Source organism: Bufo bufo, chromosome 1 (genome assembly GCF_905171765.1).
Source record: "Bufo bufo chromosome 1, aBufBuf1.1, whole genome shotgun sequence".
NCBI lineage: Eukaryota > Metazoa > Chordata > Amphibia > Anura > Bufonidae > Bufo > Bufo bufo.
The window spans coordinates 743,734,090-743,757,187 of record NC_053389.1 but is presented as its reverse complement, the minus strand read 5'-3'; positions in this window follow the sequence as shown (position 1 = coordinate 743,757,187).

Here is a 23,098-nt window from a genome sequence, read left to right as displayed (position 1 = left end):
AAGATGGCTCAACCGGTCGGGTAACTCTGTTATTTGGGGCTTCAAGGACCTCCCCCGGGAGTAATTGTCATTGTTAGGGTCCATTCACACGTCCGCAAATGGGTCCGCATCCATTCCGCAATATCAGGAACGGGTGCGGACCCATTCATTCTCTATGGGGCCGGAAGAGATGCGGAGAGCGCGGCCCTGAACTTCCGGGCCACAGCTCTGCAAAAAAAATAGAACATGTCCTATTCTTGTCCTCAATTGTGGACAAGAATAGGCAGTTCTATGGGGGGTGCCGGCCGGGTGTATTGCGGATCCGCAATACACTACGGACGTGTGAATGTACCCTTATAATTATGTTTATGTTTTGGTTAAGAAAAGGTTATGGACATATACTGTATATATAATTTATGTTAATAAACGGCTGCTGTGGCCAATTTATTCCAGCCTGGTGTCCGAGTCTTTATTAAGGTTGACAGGGTATGGATCATTGGGTTGGAGTTTATTGGGGGGATGGGGCTTGGAGAAAAAAGAGGGTTAAATTTGAGAGGGGGCGAACGGAAAGTAACCAATACCCCCGTCTTGTATGTAAAGTTTGTTAAAATTACAGGGACCTTTGGATATGAATAAACATGCCCCGGCATTATCATAAGCAAGTAATCACATATAAGTAATAGTGGTAATGTTATTTATGCTATCTCCAAGTACAGTGGCTTTTCTACTTTATAAAATAGTGTTGAGATTTTCTGTATATTAACTTATTCTATTAACTAGATCACATTGGTTATGTCACACTTTCGCAGGGCAATTTGTGAGAATTACTTAAAAACAATGTTACATCTAAGGTTCTTATTCAACTTCTTACGTATGGAGAGAACTTTTAATAAAAAGTTTATATATATAAGACTCTTAAAAAAAGAATTATGATGAAATGAGAAAATTTTCTGTAACAGCATTTGTTCATTTTATTGCAGATTGATCAAGATGGCAAAAGTTTTCTGGATTTACATTGCATTGATCTCCTTCTTTCTGATATTAACGGTAGCCTCAAGGAGAGGTGGGAAGAGTAGAGGTGGAAGCCACCGAAATCCAAGCCGCACTGACAACACTGGGAGTGACTCAAGCCCCAGCCACACAGGCAACACTGGGAGCGACTGGGACCCCGGCCGCACAGGCAACACTGGGAGCGACTGGGACCCCGGCCGCACAGGCAACACTGGGAGTGACTGGGTCCCCGGCCGCACAGGCAACACTGGGAGCGACTGGGACTCCGGCCGCATAGGCAACACTGGGAGCGACTGGGATCCCAGCCACACAGGCAACACTGGGAGCGACTAAGATCCCAGCCGCACAGGCAACACTGGGAGCGACTGGGATCCCAGCCGCACAGGCAACACTGGGAGCGACTGGGATCCCAGCCGCACAGGCAACGCTGGTAGCAACTGGAACCCCAGCCCCATAGACAAAACCAAGACCAACATGAAAATGGTGGCTGGTGCAGATGTTGCAGAACCCATTACAGGATTTCATTTAGGAAATCCAGCAGGCAACATGAGGTACCGTTTTGACAATGATATTGACTATTATTATTACAAGAGGTATTCCAGAAAAATGCCCAATCAAGTTTACAGACCATCGTATGTAGGTAATCGATATGTAGCAAAAGACAGATTTGTCACTGACTGCTACAACATGACCATGACCGAAAATGTGATGAAACCAAGTGAGGGGAAGACTGTCTCAGACGTAGACCCAGCAGAATACAGAGTTAAGAGCACCATCATCCGGCAGTTATGTGCTAGCGAATATGAAAATGGACCTGAATATTATAATGGCTCTGAGTTAAATCTGCTTTTTAGCCCAAAGCTCATCCTCTTCATCACACTTTTTGCATACTTTGTGGTGGAATGATGTGAGAAACGAATGCGAGTGGGAAAGCATTCTGTACATATATAGATGAAATCAATACAGATGTCCTGCTCCACTGCCTATACCAATAAGTGTTCTTCTGATTCCTTGTATCACTGGACTGTAATGGGACCCCCTTACAACATGTATTCATTGTGTCCTATGTTAGTGTACACGTGACGTTACACATCAGAGCTGTTTATTTTTTTTACAATCAGTCATTCGCCCGTCTTGCTTGGATGCAGACCTTAACCACCCTGTAAATAATTGCAACTATTTTTTGGTTATTATTTGTCTAAAAAATTGTTTTCACAGTGTTTAGTTTTTCTATTGTTTTGTTTCAACCACCCAGGGCCATATTTATTGCATGGTTCTAATATTAATATCTAAACATCCACAGATCCGATATTTAATAGACAGACATTGGAGTCAGGGGTGTACACAGATCTCACATGGTCCCATAGCAAAATTTAGCATTGCCAATCCCACAAAGGTACTAGACTCATATTTTTGATAAATGTATGACTTTTATATTATGTAAAGGAAAATGATGAAGAAAAAAACTCACATTTGGAAAACATGGAATAGTTCATTCTGAACACCATATTTCTCAAAGTATTTCTCAACTGGCTTAAATGCATTGATAAATCTTCTCCATGTAGCACTACGTTTCCTGCTTCCCTTCAGTACATGATAAAACTGGCTGCCTGCATCCACCGCTAGGGATAGCTTAGTGTATAGGAATTCATACAGTTACCATTGAAATTAAGAAAAATTGTAAAGCAATATTTTTCCCCTGAGCTCCATCTAGTGGCCACTCCCAGAAATAGCCATTATTTCATGCTGAGAACAGCAGAATGTGTTCAGCCCCATAGCAGTCACATGGTCTGCCTTTATGGTACTGTAGGTATGTCACTGATGGAAGCCATTATCACTTTGAGTTCCCTTAGTATTGCTATAGCTCATTTAGTGGTTGTCACATTCATTTAAAAAAATTGCTGTCATAAAATTGCAGTAACGCATAAGACAGTAAAGTTCCCTCAGGAAGATTACTAAACTGATGAACAATAATGGAACAAAATGGAAAACGCAACTGTGACAGATCATTTGCAAAATGTGCATCATAACATTTTGAGTTGATAACTGAATATTTGGTCACAAATATTCATATCTGTAACAGTAGGTGTGGACCCATTGTGCAAACTAACTATTTAGCTTTGGGCTAAACCTAAGGGCGTTGTCCTGGCAGTCCCCTGGTAGTCACCCTCTAAAGGGAATCTGTCAGCAATTCTAACTATATGTAAACCAGTCCAGGGCTACATAGTGCAGCCTAACACAATGCAAAACATACCTGTCTTAGTATTATGTGTATTTCCAAAGTGCAGAAAATTAACTTTTATTCATATGCAAATGTGGTCTGAAGGTGCACAGCGGGGCGTGCATAACTGTATAGGAGCCCAGGCACGCCTTCTGCCGGAGCCCAAGCCCTCCCCTTTAATTGTTCCCTGTACCTCCCCTTGCTCCATCCAGCCGCCCCCTCTAATGTGATGTCGCTATCCGCCTACAGCTCCCGCCACATGCGCGCTAAGTATGGTGAGGCTGATGCCCACCGGCAGTTGATTTCGGCAAAGGACAATGCTCACCAGCCGGCCAGGTCTGAAGGAGGATCATGACATCGCAGTGGAGGGGGCGGCTGGATGGAGCAAGGGGAGGTACAGGGAACAATTAAAGGGGAGGGCTTGGGCTCCGGCAGAAGGCGTGCCTGGGCTCCTATACAGTTATGCACGTCCCACTGTGCACCTTCAGACCACATTTCCATATGAATAAAAGTACATTTTTTGCCCTTCAGAAATACACATAATACTAAGGGTGGGTTCGTACTTGCGTTATGGCATTCCGTTATAGGTTCCGTTTATAACGGAATGCCCAGAAGGTATGCAAAACGGAAGCCTTTAAGAGGCATTCCGTTTTGATCCGTCACAATAGATGGCGAAGCATAACAGATCTGTCTGGTTTCCGATATGCAGGACGGAAAAAAATAAAGTCGAACAATGTCATGCAAAAATATATAAAATCAAAAAATAAGACACATGGCATTTTGTTTAATAAAGCTGCCCCAATGTCTTTTACCCCTTCAGGACGGGGCTATTTTCCTTATTTTCATTTTTTTACTCCCAGGCCAGAGACATAACTTTTTTTTTTTATCTTTAGCCGTACATAGCTGTATAAGGGCTTGTTTCTTGTGGTTGCATACAATGTAGTGGGAAGCTGGAAAAAAAATTAAAATGGGGTGGAATTGTAAAAACTGCCTAAATTCCGCCATAGTTTTATGGGTTTTGTTTTACAGTGTTTCCTATGTAGTAAAATTGACCCATTACCTTAATTCTCTGGGTCAGTACAATTACAATGACACACACTTATAAAGTTTTTTTTGCCTTTAATACTGAAATGATATAATTGTTTTCTTTGCATTGCCATATTAAGATCACCATAACTTTTTTATTTTTATGTCCACGGAGCTGGAGGGCTCATTTTTTGTGGGACGATCTGTAGCTTTTATTGATAGAGGTGAAGTGACAAATAATGTCGAATCAGGGATTTTGATGTTTTTTTTCCATTACGCCATTCAGCGTATGGGATAAATATTTTTATATTTTAATAGTACAGGAGTTTCACGTTTGAGGTCTATAAAGATCTTATAGATGGACAGACATCACTGTATCTAATAATTGTACACACAGTATAGTTTCCGTTTCCAATTCACTGCAAAAAGTAACGATAATGTTGTTTACATCCCACCAATGGTACTTACAATCACTTTCAAAAAGAATGTTAAAACCTAAGGCTACGTCTACACGACATTTGTCGCGCAACAATAAGTCGCGTGACAGATAGGGCACAACTACACTGCAACATTTGTCGCGCGACATTTTGTTGCACTAATGTCGCACGACAATTTTTATAATGGCAGTCTATGGTGTCGCACTGCAACATGCGACATGCTGTGACTGCGACGTGACAGTCGCAGAAAAATACATCTCGAATGGATTTTCTGCGACTGTTGCGTCGCAGTCGCAGCATGTCGCATGTTGCAGTGCGACACCATAGACTGCCATTATAAAAATTGTCGCGCGACATTAGTGCAACAAAATGTCGCGCGACAAATGTCGTCGTGTAGACCTAGCCTAAATTTGTATTAAATATCTCAATGAAACAAAATAATTGGAAAGAAGTGACCCTATTTAAACCTAATGTGAAATATGCGCAGTCACCTGGGTATGTCCTATAAAGGGACATCTACAGGAACCAATCCCTTATAACCACATATAGGACCCCAGCAAGGTGCTGTACAGTGACTCTCATACAACCAAAAGTCTGCCGCGACTGCGCCTAATTAGTCATCTCCTGTCCCCCTTCAGGACTTTGACAGGCAATTCTAGCGCAGATGCCACCACCTCATCACACCAGGTGGACGGCGTTTCATATGTTATATCCACTATCTGTGCTAAATGCCCACTGCTCCTGATGAACCATTTGGGAAAACACGTAGAGCGGATGTTAGGGTGATGCTAAGAGCAAATGGTCACATGGATAGGATAATGAGGGCACAATAGCCGCTGTGATTACTAGTAGGGCGCAGTAGCCGCTGTGATTACTAGTAGGGCGCAGTACCCGCTGTGATTACTAGTAGGGCGCAGTACCCGCTGTGATTACTATTGCTACTCAGCACAATATATGAACTCGCACTGAATCATAGGGGCAGTTGCACTGGGAGCTATAACCAGCTGTAAGGGTCAGCCCCTAGAAGTATCAAGTTGCATTTTCCAGTGATAATATTTCACACAGACTGTTATGCCTTCTTCCGGCCACAAGAGGCCACTGTGTCGCTGAGTAAGGCTACTTTCACACTGGCGTTTTGGCTTTTCGTTTGTGAGATCCGTTCAGGGCTTTCACAAGCGGTCCAAAACAGATCAGTTTTGCCCTAATGCATTCTGAATTGATAAGGATCCGCTCAGAATGCATCAGTTTGCATCAGTTCAGTCTCCATTCCGCTTTGGAGGCAAGCAGCGTTTTGGTGTCCGTCTGACAAAACTGAGCCAAACTGATCCATTCTGACACACAATGTAAGTCAATGGGGACGGATCTGTTTTCTATGACACAATAGAAAACGGATCTGTCCTCCATTGACTTTCAATGGTGTTCAAGACGGATCTGTCTTGGCTATGTTAAAGATAATACAAACAGATCCAATCTGAACGGATGCAGACGTTTGTATTATCTAAACAGATCTGTCTGTGCAGATCCATGACGGATCCACACCAAACGCGAGTGTGAAAGTAGCCTAAGGCTGGTTTCACACGGGCGTTGCGGGAAAAGATGCGGGTGCGTTGCGGGAACATGCAAGATTTTTCTGCGCGAGTGCAAAACATTATAATGCGTTTTGCACGCGTGTGAGAAAGATCGGCATGTTTGGCACCCAAACCCAAACTTCTTCACAGAAGTTCAGGTTTGGGTTTAGGTGTTGTGTAGATTGTATTATTTTCCCTTATAACATGGTTATAAGGGAAAATAATAGCATTATTAATACAGAATGCTTAGTAAAATAGGGCTGGAGGGGTTAAAAAAAATAAATAAAAAATTAACTCACCTTAATCCACTTGTTCGCACAGCCCGGCTTCTCTTCTTTCTTCTTTCTTCAGGACCTGGGTAAGGGACCTTTGATGACATCACGGCGCTCATCACATGATTGTCATTACGTGACGCAAGGGGAGGGAAAAGGGAAGGCCCTGTCCAAGGGAGAGGGAAAGGTGGTGACCCCTAACTCACCTTGAGGCTGGCACCTGACTGCCCTGACATCCCGAGACGGGTTCCTCACCCGTACGCCGATCACGTGCCTAAACCCTGGCTTTCCCTAAGATGAGCCCTACGTAGTGAATAGGGCGGTGGGAACACTAGTCCGCACCACTAACACTAAAGGAAAACACCAAGGAGAGGACAGACAATACAGACAAAACATATAATCCCAGGTGGGCGACAACAGCAGACAACAGAAGCCCAACAGGGATCCGGAGGGTAACGCTCTGGAACAACAACCAGGAATCTCAGCTACACAGCTCCAGTGGGTCAGTATAGAAGTCCAGGCAGGAAGCTCTATATCTGGCAACCAGAGAAGTGGGAGAGGGGAATATAAGGAGGTAGAGAGTGCTGGACAAGAAACAGCTGAGGAGAAGGAGCTACGGATCCCTGAGTGAGCCAAAAAGGGTTGCAAGGCAAACCCAGAAAGCTACCATTAAGGAACAGCACTATCTTTATACATAGAGCGCGCAGACACCCGCTGCGACTTCCTGACCCCGGGTATAACGGAGTCAGGCGTGGCTCTTGACACCCTTGTGACAGTACCCCCCTCTCTACGAGGGGCCTCCGGACACTCAGGACTAGGTCTCTCAGGATGAGAGGCATGAAAAGCCCGAACTAACCTGTCGGCGTTTACCTCAGACGCTGGAACCCACATTCTTTCCTCGGGACCGTAACCCCTCCAATGCACCAGATATTGAAGAGAGCGGCGGACCCGACGAGAATCAACAATTTTGGATATTTGAAACTCTAGATTACCATCCACAACAACAGGAGGGGGTGGCAGCGGTGACGGTTCTAGAGGTGGAACATACTTCTTGAGTAACGACGTATGGAAGACGTTATGGATTTTAACTTAGGTAGCTCCAGGCGAAAAGCCACGGGGTTAATGATGGCTACTATTTTGTAAGGGCCAATGAACCTAGGACCCAGTTTTCAAGAGGGAACCTTTAATTTAATATTCCTAGTAGACAACCACACATAGTCATTCACTCTTAGGTCCGGACCTGGCGACCGTCTCTTATCAGCCATGCATTTATATTTACCTCCCATATTTTTCAAGTTAGCTTGCACCTTCTGCCATACAGATGAAAGAGATGACGAAAACCATTCCTCTTCAGGAACCCCAGAAGACCCCCCCTCTTTGAAAGTACAGAATTGGGGATGAAAACCATATGCACCAAGAAATGGTGACTTACCAGTGGATTCCTGACGGCGATTATTTATGGCAAACTCGGCTAACGCTAAATATGATGACCACACCTCCTGGTTCTCAGACACAAAACACCTTAGATATGTCTCAAGGTTTTGGTTGGTACGCTCAGTCTGTCCATTCGACTGAGGATGGAAAGCCGAGGGAAAGGACAAGTGTACCCCCAAACGGGAACAAAAAGCTTTCCAAAACTTAGAAATAAACTGGGTTCCCCGATCCGAAACAACATCGGAAGGGACCCCGTGAAGCTTCACAATTTTACTGATGAATACCTGAGCAAGAGTCTTAGCATTAGGTAGTGCGGGTAACGCAATGAAGTGTACCATTTTACTAAACCTGTCTACTACTTCCAAGATAACAGTTTTACCTGCAGACAAAGGTAAGTCAGTGATAAAATCCATTGACAGATGTGTCCATGGCCTATTGGGAATGGCAATAAAGACCCTGCAGGACGTGTATGAGAGACTTTCGCGCGTGCACAAGTAGAACAAGTAGACACAAAATCCATTACATCCTGACTAGAGTTGAGCGAACACCTGGATGTTCGGGTTCGAGAAGTTCGGCCGAACTTCCCGGAAATGTTCGGGTTCGGGATCCGAACCCGACCCGAACTTCATCCCGAACCCGAACCCCATTGAAGTCAATGGGGACCCGAACTTTTGGGCACTAAAAAGGCTGTAAAACAGCCCAGGAAAGAGCTAGAGGGCTGCAAAAGGCAGCAACATGTAGGTAAATCCCCTGCAAACAAATGTGGATAGGGAAATGAATTAAAATAAAAAAAAAATAAAAAAAAATTAACCAATATCAATTGGACAGAGGTCCCATAGCAGAGAATCTGGCTTCACGTCAGCAGAGAATCAGTCTCTTCATGCCATAGCAAAGAATCTGGCTTCATGTCAGCAGAGAATCAGTCTCTTCATGCCATAGCAGAGAATCTGGCTTCATGTCACCCATCACTGGAACAGGCCACTGTCACATATTTAGGCCCGGCACCCAGACAGAGGAGAGAGGTCCCGTAACAGAGAATCTGGCCTTATGTCAGCACAGAATCTGACTTCATGTCATAGCAGAGAATCAGGCTTCACGTCACCCACCACTGGAACAGGCCACTGTCACATATTTAGGCCCAGGCACCCAGGCAGAGGAGAGAGGTCCTGTAACAGAGAACCTGGCCGTATGTCAGCACAGAATCTGTCTTCATGTCATTGCAGCGTACTCAAGTTGTGTGTAGAAATGTGTTCCTGGGTGTAGTAGTGCAATAAACACTAACCTGAGACGGCTGACTCTCTGCATAGGCAGGTGATGGTAGGAAAATGTTCGTGACGCCAGTGCCAATTAAACGGTGGCACGCCGTTTGCTGATAGCAGGAATAAATGAGGAACACCGTGATGTTAAAACAGAACTCCAACTTTAGTAGTTTTAAATATAGAGACATTCACGGAAGCGCAGTTCCTTTGCATACAGTCGATTTTTCAATACGGTTGATGCAGGCAATACAGATTGAGCAAGGTGACTACAGAGTGTTAAACACACACAGGACTTGCAGTACAGGAGCTTGCACTCTATCTCTGACTGATCCTGGAACATAGCAAATCTTCTCCAAGGCCCAATACCTTAACTCTGGCGTATATCCTTGGTTTTAGCTTTATAAAGTACCTCCTCTGTTATCTTGAGTACCTCTTGCTTTTCTGCGCTTTTGCCTCTGTCTCTCTCCCTCTTTCCTCAGACTCTAGAAGCTTCTGAACGGTGGTCTTCCTGCTTCTGCATATATATATATTCAGGAGGGGAACCTTCTCCTTGGATTCGGAACCCGGTTACAGGGACTGCAATACCCTCTCCTGGTCCGCAGGCTTCAGGCCTGGACTTGTCTCTGACATAGTCTAAGCTCCAGCTTCAGACTACAGGCTGCAGCTTTAGACAGACACTTAGACTAGACTCCCTCTCACTTCCCTGACTGGGCCTTATATAAACTAGGGCTCTCTAGCTCCCTCTAGTGACTAGAAGCTGGAATGACACCCCTAGCAGGCCTGTACATGCAAGTATAATAGTAACAGGGAAATACATAACATTACATTACATGACAATTTATAAAGATGACATATACCAACTTCCCCATAAATAAGGGGGGGACGACAGCACACCAAGTGACACTTTTGTAGTGACGGGCATTACAGTCCCCGTACACTACATACCCCACTGCTTTAAGCTGAGTACGACCTCGTACTCCATCAGGGCTCGCCCAACTGGAATCTCTACCTGAAACAGAAAAAAGAGACATGCAGGCATACATTTATGTAATACATCTGCATTTACATTCATATCAGGTCCAATTGGCAAAGGTGAAGGGTAGTGACAAGGGGCGTCGTTCTCTTCTCTCAGGATAGTGAATGGAACTGGGGCGCTGACCTGGCACAGCGTAACATTATAACCAGGATAGTCCATGACAATGAATAAGTCCATAATAGAACAGCAAAATAGATAAAACAGTGTAAAAGTTCTTGGAGGCTCAAAGAACAAACATGAGTCCGTACCCAGGTTATTTTCCTATTAAATCACAGAGGCTCTCATGCGGTGGAGTCCATCTCTGGGCACATTTCCTTTTAAAAGAGCAAAAATCTCAGAGGCTCAGGTCCTTTTGAGTCTGTCTCCGGGCACGGTTCCTTAGTATGAAGTTGCACAATAAAATTGTAGAATATAAAACAAGTGCTGTAATACCCCTGATCAACCTGAAAAGGGGGTGAAGGGTAAAAGGTGCAACTAAGGAACAGGCACAACTTGGCGTGGGGGTAGCAAAAGCAGGCAGGAGGTCCTGGAAACAAACTTGGCTTTGTTGGCTTTATCACTTCAGTGGTCAACACCTACCACTGAGCCGTGGATGAACTGGCAGTCGCCACAAACGACCAGGAACATAGGACTCCTGTCCTGGAAGGGTTAATACCCTCATTCATTGATGAAATAAATCAAAAGGCCTAGCAGGCTGGTTTACAGAGGCATATCATAATCACTTGACCCTGCTGGCAAATATGGCCTGTAGTAGTCCTCTACAGGAGGATGGGCCCACATAACGGTGTTAGGGGGCAGCTGCAGAGTAAAGGGGCCCCTAATAGGTATTGGCCCCATGGGCCTAGGGGTAAACCCTTGGGTGGACCGTACCGGTCCCGGCATGATAATGGTGGGATGGATTGGAGCGGTTACCGCCGCCTCAAGCGGTCCGGTGGGCTCTGTGCAGCAATTCACAGCAACAGGGGGTCTTCTTTGGGGCACTGGCGGAGCGGTGGCAGCAGAAGGTAGTCTACGGGTGGTGACAGGCACCCTTACCTCGTCCTTCTTCGGCGGCGTCTGGATCCTGGCGGTCGCGATCTTGCGCAGCTCCCGCAACTTCTCCTCCAGCCGGACAATCTGCTCACCGATGCTCTCCGTGTCAGAGTCGCGGTCATCTGCTGGCGCCGCCGGCCCAGGTACAGTCACCGATGGCACGGACTCGGCCTCTGCAGGTTCTGGTGATGCATCGGGTCTCCGACCCCTCCGGATGTTCTCAAAGGTATTTCGAAGTCCCTTTAGATTTTCCATCTCTTGCATGGTCTTCTCCCGACGAGGCAGCTCGGGGGAAGGGTAAGGGCTCACCCATTTTTCCAACACGGTTGGCTGCCAGAAGACGTTAGGCCCAATGAAGGAGCTCCGCTCCTGGAAGGCGTGATGGGCCGACTCTGGAGAGCGTTCCGGTTCCCGCTCGCAGCCAGAGTAGTCTTCTTCTTCTGCCTCCCAGTCCTCAAGTTCTCGCTTGGGACGGGTCACGGCAGTGGCATAAGGGCCTCTCAGGCTCTCGGCAGGGGTGAACTCCACTTCCTCTCCCTCGCGGAGGCTGTGCTGATAGGAAGGGAGGTAGTCTCTCTTGACAGACCTTCTATTAACATATAGGTCTCTGCCAGTCAGGTAATCTTGGATGAACCCGTAGCCACGGGTTTTGTCAAAGGACACCACCACTCCCTTTCTCCTTTCCAGGCGGGGTTGGGTGTTGGTGTGTCGTTCATGAATTGTCTTGGTCAACTCTTCATAGTAGATCTTGGTCTTGGTATTTCGCTTTATTGCGGCCTCCCGGATCTCCGCCATGAGTGAGGACCATTTGAAAGAGGGCTGAAAGAAGTCTCTCCACGAGCCATAGCAGGGCTCTGGTTCTTTCTCCCTTGGGCGGCAGGCGGGTTTCTCCGGTCCCGGAGAGTAGGCCGGTGGAGCCTCCTCTGGCTCTACACCAATATCAGACATCTCTGGTATGTCAGGCGCGGACGCTGCAGCAACGCTCTGTTCACTTTCCAACATGCTCGATCCTTCTCTGGAGAGCGATAGGGTCGCGTCAATTAAATCAGCCAGCTCCTCCCCTTGCACTGGGAGGCCGCCCCCCAGGTATTCCAGTATATGGAAGGCGGTGTCCATGCTGGCAGACATGCAAATGTCCAGATAAGCAGTCGCGCCTGACCTTGAACTCCTTCCCGCTATTGCCTCAGAAAGGCGCCAATTTTTCCCGCCTTTTCGGGATGAAGATGACGCAGCAGTTATTTCAGCAAGCTCAGCGGCCATCTTTAGCAAGAAACGCTGTCTATTCACTGACAGCAAGCAGGATGATGAAAAGTCTACAAAACCACACTCCAATGTGGCGATTTTCTTCCTCTTAGTAGCGCAACACTGCACAGCGCTTTTTAGAGGTTTTAGGAACACTTTTGGTATGATTTTCAGTTCACAAAGTCCACTTTAAATAAACAGGCAACTTGTCACTTTGGTCACAGGGCAACTGTATAAGGCACAAAGTTCATGCTTCTTGCACTAGAAAGCGTGCGTATCCTGTTCGTGACGCCAAAAGAGAGGTGCAGCGTACTCAAGTTGTGTGTAGAAATGTGTTCCTGGGTGTAGTAGTGCAATAAACACTAACCTGAGACGGCTGACTCTCTGCATAGGCAGGTGATGGTAGGAAAATGTTCGTGACGCCAGTGCCAATTAAACGGTGGCACGCCGTTTGCTGATAGCAGGAATAAATGAGGAACACCGTGATGTTAAAACAGAACTCCAACTTTAGTAGTTTTAAATATAGAGACATTCACGGAAGCGCAGTTCCTTTGCATACAGTCGATTTTTCAATACGGTTGATGCAGGCAATACAGATTGAGCAAGGTGACTACAGAGTGTTAAACACACACAGGACTTGCAGTACAGGAGCTTGCACTCTATCTCTGACTGATCCTGGAACATAGCAAATCTTCTCCAAGGCCCAATACCTTAACTCTGGCGTATATCCTTGGTTTTAGCTTTATAAAGTACCTCCTCTGTTATCTTGAGTACCTCTTGCTTTTCTGCGCTTTTGCCTCTGTCTCTCTCCCTCTTTCCTCAGACTCTAGAAGCTTCTGAACGGTGGTCTTCCTGCTTCTGCATATATATATATTCAGGAGGGGAACCTTCTCCTTGGATTCGGAACCCGGTTACAGGGACTGCAATACCCTCTCCTGGTCCGCAGGCTTCAGGCCTGGACTTGTCTCTGACATAGTCTAAGCTCCAGCTTCAGACTACAGGCTGCAGCTTTAGACAGACACTTAGACTAGACTCCCTCTCACTTCCCTGACTGGGCCTTATATAAACTAGGGCTCTCTAGCTCCCTCTAGTGACTAGAAGCTGGAATGACACCCCTAGCAGGCCTGTACATGCAAGTATAATAGTAACAGGGAAATACATAACATTACATTACATGACAATTTATAAAGATGACATATACCAACTTCCCCATAAATAAGGGGGGGACGACAGCACACCAAGTGACACTTTTGTAGTGACGGGCATTACAGTCCCCGTACACTACATCATAGCAGAGAATCAGGCTTCACGTCACCCACCACTGGAACAGGCCACTGTCACATATTTAGGCCCCGGCACCCAGACAGAGGAGAGAGGTCCCGTAACAGAGAATCTGGCCTTATGTCAGCGCAGAATCTGTCTTCATGTCATAGCAGAGAATCAGGCTTCACGTCACCCACCACTGGAACAGGCCACTGTCACACATTTAGGCCCAGGCACCCAGACAGAGGAGAGGTTCATTCAACTTTGGGTTGCCCCACAATATAATGGTAAAATGAAAATAAAAATAGGATTGAATGAGGAAGTGCCCTGGAGTAGAATAATATATTGTTAAGGGGAGGTAGTTAATATCTAATCTGCACAAGGGATGGACAGGTCCTGTGGGATCCATGCCTGGTTCATTTTTATGAATGTCAGCTTGTCCACATTGGCTGTAGACAGGCGGCTGCGTTTGTCTGTAATGACGCCCCCTGCCGTGCTGAATACACGTTCAGACAAAACGCTGGCCGCCGGGCAGGCCAGCACCTCCAAGGCATAAAAGGCTAGCTCTGGCCACGTGGACAATTTGGAGACCCATTAGTTGAATGGGGCCGAACCATCAGTCAGTACGTGGAGGGGTGTGCACAGGTACTGTTCCACCATGTTAGTGAAATGTTGCCTCCTGCTAACACGTTCCGCATCAGGTGGTGGTGCAGTTAGCTGTGGCGTGGTGACAAAACTTTTCCACATCTCTGCCATGCTAACCCTGCCCTCAGAGGAGCTGGCCGTGACACAGCTGCGTTGGCGACCTCTTGCTCCTCCTCTGCCTTCGCCTTGGGCTTCCACTGGTTCCCCTGTGACATTTGGGAATGCTCTCAGTAGCGCGTCTACCAACGTGCGCTAGTACTCGCGCATCTTCCTATCACGCTCCAGTGTAGGAAGTAAGGTGGGCACATTGTCTTTGTACCGGGGATCCAGCAGGGTGGCAACCCAGTAGTCCGCACACGTTAAAATGTGGGCAACTCTGCTGTCGTTGCGCAGGCACTGCAGCATGTAGTCGCTCATGTGTGCCAGGCTGCCCAGAGGTAAGGACAAGCTGTCTTCTGTGGGAGGCGTATCGTCATCGTCCTGTGTTTCCCCCCAGCCACGCACCAGTGATGGGCCCGAGCTGCTTTGGGTGCCACCCCGCTGTGAACATGCTTCATCCTCATCCTCCTCCACCTCCTCCTCATCCTCGTCCTCCTCGTCCTCCAGTAGTGGGCCCTGTCTGGCCACATTTGTACCTGGCCTCTGGTGTTGCAAAAAACCTCCCCCTGAGTCACTTTGAAGAGACTGGCCTGAAAGTGCTAAAAATGACCCCTCTTCCTCCTCTTCCTCCTGGGCCACCTCCTCTTCCATCATCGCCCTAAGTGTTTTCTCAAGAAGACATAGAAGTGGTATTGTAACGCTGATAACGGCGTCATCGCCACTGGCCATGTTGGTGGAGTACTCGAAACAACGCAACAGGGCACACAGGTCTCGCATGGAGGCCCAGTCATTGGTGGTGAAGTGGGTCTGATCCGCAGTGCGACTGACCCGTGCGTGCTGCAGCTGAAACTCCACTATGGCCTGCTGCTGCTCGCACAGTCTGTCCAGCATATGCATCATCAGAGACGTGCTGAGGTGGTATTCCCATGTCCTCATCATCAGGAAACATAAGTGGTTGTGCGTTAGTGCATTCTATCTCTTCTACCCCTGGGGAAGGGCTAGGTGGATGCCCTTGGGAAACCCTGGCAGCAGAGTCTTCAAACAGCATAAGAGACTGCTGCATAACTTGAGGCTCAGACAGTTTCCCTGATATGCATGGGGGTGATGTGACAGACTGATGGGCTTGGTTTTCATGCGCCATCTGTGCGCTTTCTGCAGAAGACTGGGTGGGAGATAATGTGAACGTGCTGGATGCACTGTCAGCCACCCAATTGACTAATGCCTGTACCTGCTCAGGCCTTACCATCCTTAAAACTGCATTGGGCCCCACCAAATATCCCTGTAAATTCTGGCGGCTACTGGGACCTGAGGTAGTTGGTACACTAGGGCGTGTGGCTGTGGCAGAACGGCAACGTCCTCTCCAAGCACCAGAGGGTCCACTAACACCACCACGACCATGTCCACGTCTGCGTCCGCGTCCCTTATTAGATGTTTTCCTCATTGTTCCCGTTCACCACAATTTTGAGAATGGCAAATTTGGGAATTGTTTTTCAACCCAGAACAGAAAATGTGCTTTTACGGTCACTACAAATAACTTGACCAGCTAAAACAGTACAGATTTGGTTGAATAGAAATGTGAGGCCTGTTTTTTTTTTGCGCTGTGTGACAGGTATAGGTTTAATCACAGAATTAGACTTCTATCTGCACGGTAGCGTGTGTCTTAGGTTTTTCTGAATGACACTATCAGCACCTTCAATGTAAGATATCCTTTTTGGGATAGATTTCAAGTAGGCCTCATATAGCAGAAACTAGTTATTTTGAGAATGGCAAATTTGGGAATAGTTTTTCAACCCAGAACAAAAAGTGTGCTTTTACGGTCACTACAAATAACTTGACCAGCTAAAACAGTACAGATTTGGTTGAATAGAAATGTGAGGCCTGTTTTTTTTTTTGCGCTGTGTGACAGGTATAGGTTTAATCACAGAATTAGACTTCTATCTGCACGGTAGCGTGTGTCTTAGGTTTTTCTGAATGACACTATCAGCACCTTCAATGTAAGATATCCTTTTTGGGATAGATTTCAAGTAGGCCTCATATAGCAGAAACTAGTTATTTTGAGAATGGCAAATTTGGGAATAGTTTTTCAACCCAGAACAAAAAGTGTGCTTTTACGGTCACTACAAATAACTTGACCAGCTAAAACAGTACAGATTTGGTTGAATAGAAATGTGAGGCCTGTTTTTTTTTTGCGCTGTGTGACAGGTATAGGTTTAATCACAGAATTAGACTTCTATCTGCACGGTAGCGTGTGTCTTAGGTTTTTCTGAATGACACTATCAGCACCTTCAATGTAAGATATCCTTTTTGGGATAGATTTCAAGTAGGCCTCATATAGCAGAAACTAGTTATTTTGAGAATGGCAAATTTGGGAATAGTTTTTCAACCCAGAACAAAAAGTGTGCTTTTACGGTCACTACAAATAACTTGACCAGCTAAAACAGTACAGATTTGGTTGAATAGAAATGTGAGGCCTGTTTTTTTTTTGCGCTGTGTGACAGGTATAGGTTTAATCACAGAATTAGACTTCTATCTGCACGGTAGCGTGTGTCTTAGGTTTTTCTGAATGACACTATCAGCACCTTCAATGTAAGATATCCTTTTTGGGATAGATTTCAAGTAGGCCTCATATAGCATAAACTAGTTATTTTGAGAATGGCAAATTTGGGAATAGTTTTTCAACCCAGAACAAAAAGTGTGCTTTTACGGTCACTACAAATAACTTGACCAGCTAAAACAGTACAGATTTGGTTGAATAGAAATGTGAGGCCTGGTTTTTTTTTTGCGCTGTGTGACAGGTATAGGTTTAATCACAGAATTAGACTTCTATCTGCACGGTAGCGTGTGTCTTAGGTTTTTCTGAATGACACTATCAGCACCTTCAATGTAAGATATCCTTTTTGGGATAGATTTCAAGTAGGCCTCATATAGCAGAAACTAGTTATTTTGAGAATGGCAAATTTGGGAATAGTTTTTCAACCCAGAACAAAAAGTGTGCTTTTACGGTCACTACAAATAACTTGACCAGCTAAAACAGTACAGATTTGGTTGAATAGAAATGTGAGGCCTGGTTTTTTTTTGCGCTGTGTGACAGGTATAGGTTTAATCACAGAATTAGACTTCTATCTGCACGGTAGCGTGTGTCTTAGGTTTTTCTGAATGACACTATCAGCACCTTCAATGTAAGATATCCTTTTTGGGATAGATTTCAAGTAGGCCTCATATAGCAGAAACTAGTTACTTTGAGAATGGCAAATTTGGGAATAGTTTTTCAACCCAGAACAAAAAGTGTTCTTTTACGGTCACTACAAATAACTTGACCAGCTAAAACAGTACAGATTTGGTTGAATAGAAATGTGAGGCCTGTTTTTTTTTTTGCGCTGTGTGACAGGTATAGGTTTAATCACAGAATTAGACTTCTATCTGCACGGTAGCGTGTGTCTTAGGTTTTTCTGAATGACACTATCAGCACCTTCAATGTAAGATATCCTTTTTGGGATAGATTTCAAGTAGGCCTCATATAGCAGAAACTAGTTATTTTGAGAATGGCAAATTTGGGAATAGTTTTTCAACCCAGAACAAAAAGTGTGCTTTTACGGTCACTACAAATAACTTGACCAGCTAAAACAGTACAGATTTGGTTGAATAGAAATGTGAGGCCTGTTTTTTTTTTTGCGCTGTGTGACAGGTATAGGTTTAATCACAGAATTAGACTTCTATCTGCACGGTAGCGTGTGTCTTAGGTTTTTCTGAATGACACTATCAGCACCTTCAATGTAAGATATCCTTTTTGGGATAGATTTCAAGTAGGCCTCATATAGCAGAAACTAGTTACTTTGAGAATGGCAAATTTGGGAATAGTTTTTCAACCCAGAACAAAAAGTGTTCTTTTACGGTCACTACAAATAACTTGACCAGCTAAAACAGTACAGATTTGGTTGAATAGAAATGTGAGGCCTGTTTTTTTTTTTGCGCTGTGTGACAGGTATAGGTTTAATCACAGAATTAGACTTCTATCTGCACGGTAGCGTGTTTCTTAGGTTTTTCTGAATGACACTATCAGCACCTTCAATGTAAGATATCCTTTTTGGGATAGATTTCAAGTAGGCCTCATATAGCAGAAACTAGTTATTTTGAGAATGGCAAATTTGGGAATAGTTTTTCAACCCAGAACAAAAAGTGTGCTTTTACGGTCACTACAAATAACTTGACCAGCTAAAACAGTACAGATTTGGTTGAATAGAAATGTGAGGCCTGTTTTTTTTTTGCGCTGTGTGACAGGTATAGGTTTAATCACAGAATTAGACTTCTATCTGCACGGTAGCGTGTGTCTTAGGTTTTTCTGAATGACACTATCAGCACCTTCAATGTAAGATATCCTTTTTGGGATAGATTTCAAGTAGGCCTCATATAGCAGAAACTAGTTATTTTGAGAATGGCAAATTTGGGAATAGTTTTTCAACCCAGAACAAAAAGTGTGCTTTTACGGTCACTACAAATAACTTGACCAGCTAAAACAGTACAGATTTGGTTGAATAGAAATGTGAGGCCTGTTTTTTTTTTTGCGCTGTGTGACAGGTATAGGTTTAATCACAGAATTAGACTTCTATCTGCACGGTAGCGTGTGTCTTAGGTTTTTCTGAATGACACTATCAGCACCTTCAATGTAAGATATCCTTTTTGGGATAGATTTCAAGTAGGCCTCATATAGCAGAAACTAGTTATTTTGAGAATGGCAAATTTGGGAATAGTTTTTCAACCCAGAACAAAAAGTGTTCTTTTACGGTCACTACAAATAACTTGACCAGCTAAAACAGTACAGATTTGGTTGAATAGAAATGTGAGGCCTGTTTTTTTTTTGCGCTGTGTGACAGGTATAGGTTTAATCACAGAATTAGACTTCTATCTGCACGGTAGCGTGTGTCTTAGGTTTTTCTGAATGACACTATCAGCACCTTCAATGTAAGATATCCTTTTTGGGATAGATTTCAAGTAGGCCTCATATAGCAGAAACTAGTTATTTTGAGAATGGCAAATTTGGGAATAGTTTTTCAACCCAGAACAAAAAGTGTGCTTTTACGGTCACTACAAATAACTTGACCAGCTAAAACAGTACAGATTTGGTTGAATAGAAATGTGAGGCCTGTTTTTTTTTTTGCGCTGTGTGACAGGTATAGGTTTAATCACAGAATTAGACTTCTATCTGCACGGTAGCGTGTGTCTTAGGTTTTTCTGAATGACACTATCAGCACCTTCAATGTAAGATATCCTTTTTGGGATAGATTTCAAGTAGGCCTCATATAGCAGAAACTAGTTACTTTGAGAATGGCAAATTTGGGAATAGTTTTTCAACCCAGAACAAAAAGTGTTCTTTTACGGTCACTACAAATAACTTGACCAGCTAAAACAGTACAGATTTGGTTGAATAGAAATGTGAGGCCTGTTTTTTTTTTTGCGCTGTGTGACAGGTATAGGTTTAATCACAGAATTAGACTTCTATCTGCACGGTAGCGTGTTTCTTAGGTTTTTCTGAATGACACTATCAGCACCTTCAATGTAAGATATCCTTTTTGGGATAGATTTCAAGTAGGCCTCATATAGCAGAAACTAGTTATTTTGAGAATGGCAAATTTGGGAATAGTTTTTCAACCCAGAACAAAAAGTGTTCTTTTACGGTCACTACAAATAACTTGACCAGCTAAAACAGTACAGATTTGGTTGAATAGAAATGTGAGGCCTGTTTTTTTTTTTGCGCTGTGTGACAGGTATAGGTTTAATCACAGAATTAGACTTCTATCTGCACGGTAGCGTGTGTCTTAGGTTTTTCTGAATGACACTATCAGCACCTTCAATGTAAGATATCCTTTTTGGGATAGATTTCAAGTAGGCCTCATATAGCAGAAACTAGTTATTTTGAGAATGGCAAATTTGGGAATAGTTTTTCAACCCAGAACAAAAAGTGTGCTTTTACGGTCACTACAAATAACTTGACCAGCTAAAACAGTACAGATTTGGTTGAATAGAAATGTGAGGCCTGTTTTTTTTTTGCGCTGTGTGACAGGTATAGGTTTAATCACAGAATTAGACTTCTATCTGCACGGTAGCGTGTGTCTTAGGTTTTTCTGAATGACACTATCAGCACCTTCAATGTAAGATATCCTTTTTGGGATAGATTTCAAGTAGGCCTCATATAGCAGAAACTAGTTACTTTGAGAATGGCAAATTTGGGAATAGTTTTTCAACCCAGAACAAAAAGTGTTCTTTTACGGTCACTACAAATAACTTGACCAGCTAAAACAGTACAGATTTGGTTGAATAGAAATGTGAGGCCTGTTTTTTTTTTTGCGCTGTGTGACAGGTATAGGTTTAATCACAGAATTAGACTTCTATCTGCACGGTAGCGTGTTTCTTAGGTTTTTCTGAATGACACTATCAGCACCTTCAATGTAAGATATCCTTTTTGGGATAGATTTCAAGTAGGCCTCATATAGCAGAAACTAGTTATTTTGAGAATGGCAAATTTAGGAATAGTTTTTCAACCCAGAACAAAAAGTGTGCTTTTACGGTCACTACAAATAACTTGACCAGCTAAAACAATACAGATTTGGTTGAATAGAAATGTGAGGCCTGTTTTTTTTTTGCGCTGTGTGACAGGTATAGGTTTAATCACAGAATTAGACTTCTATCTGCACGGTAGCGTGTGTCTTAGGTTTTTCTGAATGACACTATCAGCACCTTCAATGTAAGATATCCTTTTGGGATAGATTTCAAGTAGGCCTCATATAGCAGAAACTAGTTACTTTGAGAATGGCAAATTTGGGAATAGTTTTTCAACCCAGAACAAAAAGTGTTCTTTTACGGTCACTACAAATAACTTGACCAGCTAAAACAGTACAGATTTGGTTGAATAGAAATGTGAGGCCTGTTTTTTTTTTTGCGCTGTGTGACAGGTATAGGTTTAATCACAGAATTAGACTTCTATCTGCACGGTAGCGTGTGTCTTAGGTTTTTCTGAATGACACTATCAGCACCTTCAATGTAAGATATCCTTTTTGGGATAGATTTCAAGTAGGCCTCATATAGCAGAAACTAGTTATTTTGAGAATGGCAAATTTGGGAATAGTTTTTCAACCCAGAACAAAAAGTGTGCTTTTACGGTCACTACAAATAACTTGACCAGCTAAAACAGTACAGATTTGGTTGAATAGAAATGTGAGGCCTGTTTTTTTTTTTTGCGCTGTGTGACAGGTATAGGTTTAATCACAGAATTAGACTTCTATCTGCACGGTAGCGTGTGTCTTAGGTTTTTCTGAATGACACTATCAGCACCTTCAATGTAAGATATCCTTTTTGGGATAGATTTCAAGTAGGCCTCATATAGCAGAAACTAGTTATTTTGAGAATGGCAAATTTGGGAATAGTTTTTCAACCCAGAACAAAAAGTGTTCTTTTACGGTCACTACAAATAACTTGACCAGCTAAAACAGTACAGATTTGGTTGAATAGAAATGTGAGGCCTGTTTTTTTTTTTTGCGCTGTGTGACAGGTATAGGTTTAATCACAGAATTAGACTTCTATCTGCACGGTAGCGTGTGTCTTAGGTTTTTCTGAATGACACTATCAGCACCTTCAATGTAAGATATCCTTTTTGGGATAGATTTCAAGTAGGCCTCATATAGCAGAAACTAGTTATTTTGAGAATGGCAAATTTGGGAATAGTTTTTCAACCCAGAACAAAAAGTGTGCTTTTACGGTCACTACAAATAACTTGACCAGCTAAGACAGTACAGATTTGGTTGAATAGAAATGTGAGGCCTGTTTTTTTTTTGCGCTGTGTGACAGGTATAGGTTTAATCACAGAATTAGACTTCTATCTGCACGGTAGCGTGTGTCTTAGGTTTTTCTGAATGACACTATCAGCACCTTCAATGTAAGATATCCTTTTTGGGATAGATTTCAAGTAGGCCTCATATAGCAGAAACTAGTTACTTTGAGAATGGCAAATTTGGGAATAGTTTTTCAACCCAGAACAAAAAGTGTTCTTTTACGGTCACTACAAATAACTTGACCAGCTAAAACAGTACAGATTTGGTTGAATAGAAATGTGAGGCCTGTTTTTTTTTTTGCGCTGTGTGACAGGTATAGGTTTAATCACAGAATTAGACTTCTATCTGCACGGTAGCGTGTGTCTTAGGTTTTTCTGAATGACACTATCAGCACCTTCAATGTAAGATATCCTTTTTGGGATAGATTTCAAGTAGGCCTCATATAGCAGAAACTAGTTATTTTGAGAATGGCAAATTTGGGAATAGTTTTTCAACCCAGAACAAAAACTGTGCTTTTACAGTCACTACAAATAACTTGACCAGCTAAAACAGTACAGATTTGGTTGAATAGAAATGTGAGGCCTGTTTTTTTTTTTGCGCTGTGTGACAGGTATAGGTTTAATCACAGAATTAGACTTCTATCTGCACGGTAGCGTGTGTCTTAGGTTTTTCTGAATGACACTATCAGCACCTTCAATGTAAGATATCCTTTTTGGGATAGATTTCAAGTAGGCCTCATATAGCAGAAACT